The following is a 6,086-nucleotide window of genomic DNA, read 5'->3' as shown; positions in this document are numbered from 1 at the left end:
GACAAAAACGGGCCAGCAACGCGACACAAAGCACCTTTATGATCAATTTTTGACTGCAGAATGTTGGGATGTTTGCGAGCAAATGCAGAATTACGAGCAGAGGTACTAACCCTGGGACCTGAATAGCCTACCCGGAAACCGCACAAAAAACCTTCTCGCAAAATGTGGGAGTCCTGAGTATTAGGGTAAGCCCGTAAAAAAGGGAGCATACTACTTAGTTTTACCGGGGTTGATGCCAGTTGCCGGCACCCGTGCTGTGACGCGAGACTGTGAGTTTCCCCGCAACGGGTTGTGGGGTGGCCAAATGCCCTGCAGGTGGAGCAGCGATGCGCGAAGCGACACAAGGGGCGAGTGCACTGACCGCGGTTGAAGTCGTTACATGTAGGTTGACCAACCCCGGCGACTGGGCACCGACCAGGCCCGAAATCCGACCAGGGGTTGGCGGCAGTGGAGGGGGCACGCTAGCGTTGCTGGTACGGACGAAAATTATGCTGGTGCGAAACGGGCGCACCAAGCAGGACCAGCCAAAGTTCGGCACACGCGCCTGGCGCAATCGAAACTGGATGTCGTACTCGCGCCATCCATACCCCGCATGTCGAAATGCTGCAGATCGAATAGTGTCTGCGTACTTCAGTAAAGAACGAGCTTGGGTAGGATGTCGCAACAAATACACAGATGCAAAAACTAGACACGCTGACGTCCACTACTCGGTAGACGTAATACGCGGAGCCTGCTTATGGGGACGAATCTGCCAAAGTGGGGACTCATTGGACCCGATTGTAAAAAGCGTCTCGTCAAAGGAATTATCCAAGCCCGTGCCGCGCGACGACTTCAACAAGGTTCCGAATTCTACGTACTCCCCCCTCCAAATTTTGCCTTTAGATGCTGAGGAATTGCGGCCCCGAGATCGTCACAGACGCTAGTTAATGCCATATTCGAATCGGAAGAGGAGGTAATTGACAATGTGCTTGGAGCTGAAGTTTCCGACACCACGGGTGTGAAACTGAAAGGTTGCGGGGCTAATTCAAAAGGATTAGCAACAGGGGACTTACCCGGATCCAAAGTTTGCGCCGAACTCCCTCCAGGCCGACTGATGGTAGCGGGCGCTGGCGTTGCATGGGTAGACTCAACGCTCGAACTCTCTAGAATCATTCCGACCGTAGCCAATGGTATAATAATGGTATCCGGACCGGGCGATGCAAGCTGCGGTGCACTAGACCCTGCAAGGGCCGCGAACACCGACGCATCTTGACGGGAAGACTTGCGAGGCCGCCCCCGAGAACGCTGCGCTCCATCCATCGGCCCAGAAGGAGCCCGCCACTTGGAATTGGCGCGGGGCATAACTAACAAAATTGCTTTTGCAAAACAGACAGACTTTCTCTTTCCCAACCAAACGCCACGGCTGCTCAAGCAAAAGTGACCGGGAGTAACTCTCTCCAGTGCTACTAACATTTTTAAGGTCACGCCAGTAACTAGTTCGAGGCATTAAATCACCGTGCCCGCAACAGCAAGTGGGTCATTGGAGCATTGGCGCTTACGCGATGTTAAAATACGCAAGTCACCGACCTATCCATAAAACTAAAAACCACGATCAAATCTGCGTACTTGCCGATGCAAAGCTAAACACTATAGACGAATATGTCTCACACATGATTGAAGACGGTGACATATCGCAAGAAGAATTTGTACTGATTTATCCGAGCTGAAAAAGTTTAACGAAATGAAAGAAAAAAATAGGTCAAGTACGTCTACCAAACTACAAGACGCTAAATCGACTAGCAAAGAAGAATTTGAACGACGAGTTAATGAGAGAGCAGAAGCGCTAGCCAATGAAAGGGCAACTGTTTTTTTAAAAGATCTTATGAAAAAACTTGGCGAATAACTTTTACAAAGTCGGTAAAATACGAAGATAAACCACCTGCTTACCAAGAAATAAAGAGAAAGATACCGCGCCTCCTTTTTAACCGCGTATAAAATAAATGGGAGCCAACTTTAGTCAATTATCAATTTTAGTCAATAAAGATAACTGGTTTTCAGCCGAGTTTCCAAATTTAACCCACGCGTATAAATTACCGAAAGTCACCTTAGACGAAGCTGTTAATCGCTGGGTTACAAAGCCAGTATCATTTTATCAAAATCAATTTAATTTTGCGGTCTATTGGGCAACGACAGCTTGCGGGGTAGGTTTTGATTTACTGTCTAATTCTAATCCACATGTGTCTGCTTTATTAAATTTCCATGTGTATTACACCGTGAGAAAAAAATTACGATTGCGTGATGCCCAATTCCGAGTGACGATGTATTCGACGCGTTGCACAATAATTACGATCAAAGAAAATGTATAGACACTTGCCTATTATACGGCGTCGATCCGAATAAAGCGTATAAACAAACTCGCAATAAACTATCAAACGGATTAGGAACTGCTTATCATTACGACAATGGTTGTATTCCAGTTCCCGGTGAAACTTCGACCCATACGATTTACACGTGACAAACGACAAATACGCGGGATCTACTTTTATGGGTTGGGCTAAATCACCGAAAGGATCTGGTCACGCGAGTACTTATACGGTAAATTGGATTTCGCAGTCAGACGCGGTCACTCTGGCCTGGTGGGATTTTATTCCTAAAAAGTCTAATTTTACGGACGTGGGAATTACAAAAGTAAACGAATCGACTCGAGCTCACATCTACACATTATTGCGAGCCCATGCACAAACAAAGATGAGCGTTTTAGCCCCCGGCACCGGATCAGACGCACAAAGACAGTTTATTACAGTCGTGGAATCTCTAACAAATTCGGAGGTTCCGCGCGTTCAGCATCAGTCGTTGCTTCGCCCAATTCAATTTTAACCTGTTGGATTTTATCGTCTAGCAGGTCCAGTTTACCCTGATTTAATACTAGTTCCCCTTTTACCGGCTAAAGCGGCAAGCTCGCGGTAATTTAATCCCTCTGTTTGTACTCGTTTACTTTTCCTAGGAAATCTGTTTAAGATTGTTTATCATCTGTAAGCTCTGTAAACTCACTCGATCCGCAGCTACGGGCAATCGGTAAAATTCGATCGATTAGAGTTTGATCGTTTGTAAATTCTGACTCGCCCGTTCTAATCTTTACCGTAGTCTCGAAATCCAAAAATGCTCCTAATGAAACCCGTTTTTGATTATCCCGCAGCTTTTGCCTGTTCCACTATCGTCTCTAATTTTACCAATTGACCAGGGCTCTTTTTACTCGTTAATAAAATTTCCTACGTTGCCCATCTTTCGGTGCCTTTGAAAAATAGCCTTTTATTCTCTAACAATATGTGCACTAACCACACATTGACACCACGTTTTGGTTTTTTGCAAAGATTTCGAGCGGCAGGTTTATTTGTTTTTGCCGATTTCAAAGCCACTTTCTATTGCCACACTTAGCAGAAATTCTGTAAGATTTTCCTGGCACACTTGCCACACTTGGCAGAAAAACAGGAACAAACTCGTCAAAGGCTTGCCACACTTGGCAGAAAAAGGCAAGGTTGTTAGCAGAAAGACTTGCCACACTTGGCATAACAGGTTGGAATTCCTTGGCACACTTGCCATGCAGAAAAACCCCACCGGAACCAGTAGGTGCTTGTCCTATAATTAATCGTTATGTAATTCTATTTATCCTTTACGAATTAAGAAAAACTTACATAAAGCACGCCGTTTTTTCCACTGCTTGAACAGGCGGTTGGAATAAGCCCCACCAGAACAAGAGGGTGCTTGGCGTAGTGTTTAAGAAAAACAAAACGAACCATTACTAACAACTAACGTTATAATCACTGCGAGATAAGTCGCCTAAATTGCTTGTCTATTTACTTCGGAAACTGCGTGTCGCTCCCAGGTAGTTCCTGCCATTAAACCAGTAAAAGCTTAATTTATAGTCAAAAAATTATGGTGGAAATGGGGAGGTGGTGGGTTTAATTTGTGTGTTGCCGCCTCGAAAATCTAAGCCGAAGTGGCCCATTTTTAGTGCCAAACTTATTTCCTTGTGGCCTACTGGCTTCACCAATTATTCCCCTCGAGACAGTTTAGGTGTCTGGGCCCAGAAGAAGTACCACATTCTCTGAACCCTGTGAGGCCTCTGTTGATTGATGTAAGGCCATGCAGCCACTTTGCTGATCCCATTAAGCCAGCTAGTGCAAGACAGTGATGGGTGAGACAGTAGTGCCTTGTTCACCGTGGTATAAGCCAGATAACCAGGACTGTTTCAACGACTAAACGACGTGCGTTGTGGTGAATAATGCATTTTATCCCATAGCGATAAAATAAATTTTTTGGTCGGTATTCAAATAAATCTTAATTAGGCCTACTTGGTATCCGTTCTACCAATTTTACGGTAATTTTTTATAAAAGTTGTCTACCATCGGATTAGTTATAAATTTATGCGTACTGGGGTCTAACTTAGGCCTTGGGTCTAGGGTCTATGGTCAATTTCGGTTTAACAATGCTGCAAGTGAATGAAGTCGTACCGAGTTCGCTGCTAATTTCTACCGTGCCTAAAGAAAAGTCTTCATCATCGTCATACGTTAAATTTGAGTTCCCTCTATTCTCCAGGGGTATTTCCTCTGGATCAAATTTTCCTTCTGCCATTTTTTACTTTAAAATAAACGGGTTTATATTTTTATATAACCGCTGGGCAAACTCACAGGCAATAAACCTTGCGATATGAGCCATCCTTGCGTGGCTAATGCGCCGCTTGACACGGCAGTTAATTTGGCAATGTCTTCAATACTCAACCGATCCAAATTGGGTGGTTTAGTTTTAAAAAAAGCTTACTTGATAGCATGGCATAACTCACAGAAATTGCTGAAACTACGACGCCATAATAAATCGTATTGGCAATCCCATTTACATCTATAGCTTTTGCGTAACTCATTTCTTAATGTATAAAGTTTTTAAATTCTAATTTTTAAAATTTATTCCATGTCTAAAATTTGAGGCGCGTTGGTTTGGACTTTGGCGGTGTTTGAACAGTTTAAACTTTTGCCGGCGTTGACTCATTTTTAAAATTAAAAATAATGCGAGAGCTCCAATCGCTAAACCACCTAATTTTAAATTTGTATTCTCCGAAACCGTTTTATAAATTTTATTTTCTAGTTTTGTTTCTGGTTTGGGTTCGCCAATTTTCATTTTGGCGAGCTGTTGCTTCATCTTTTTGTTATGTTCCGCCAATTTTTTGCCTTGTTCGACGCGTTTGGGTTTTTACTTTTCGCGACCGTTTGCTCCTGAGTCTTTGCGGGACTTGGCGCTGTCGTTTGTTCTTCTGTTGTCATTGTCTTTTATATTAGACATATTTTTATTGATCGCTTATTCCTTAACCGTAATTAACGTTGCAACTAGCGGCGATAGATAAATTCCGTATTTGTAGCAAATTTCGCTTATGAAATGGCTCATCGTTTGGCTAATTATCGGGTCGTTATTTAAATCTTCGTTAGGTCTTCTTCTGAATTCAAATCGATATTGAAACAGAGGAAATCTATCGGCGTGGCGATGCCTAATAAACGCGTGTATAAACTCAGGATCGCATTGCCCAATGTATTTACTATTTCTTTTCCAAATTGCGCCTCGTATAGATTGAATAATTTCTCTTGAGCTTGTGGAGTTAGAGATTCAATATCTTTCAAGGTGTATTCTTTGCCAAGGTACTTCTTTGATTCGCCGGAGGCTACGATTGAACAGAGGCGGTCTTTGACGTTGGTTTTTGATTCGGTGAATTCTGGATTAACTTTTGAATCGGCGATAATACTTCTAATGTCATCCAATTTAATATACTATTTTTAAAATTGTTTAATGTTTACTTTAGGCATATGTATTCGTAGGTATAATACGTTAAATTAATTGCGATAACTTGGTTGCCGAATTGCTCGGAGCCGGAAGGGAATTTTCCTCCTGTTTCTCCTCATGCAGGCTGATTGAAGAAAGTCAGAGCACTATAAACAAGCCATTGAGGTTTTCAGGAGTTTTTCGTCCTTCCCTGGATGGGGTCTTTGGCTGTTAATGGCGGAATTTCATTCTTATCACCGTCATGGGCCTTAGGATTATGAATCAATATAGCTATATCAAAC

Source organism: Acanthaster planci, linkage group LG14 (assembly GCF_054643075.1).
Source record: "Acanthaster planci isolate LZ-2023a linkage group LG14, COTS_SCS, whole genome shotgun sequence".
In the NCBI taxonomy this organism is placed as follows: domain Eukaryota; kingdom Metazoa; phylum Echinodermata; class Asteroidea; order Valvatida; family Acanthasteridae; genus Acanthaster; species Acanthaster planci.
The sequence above is the reverse complement of the archived record's forward strand: the minus strand, read 5'-3'. Positions refer to the sequence as shown.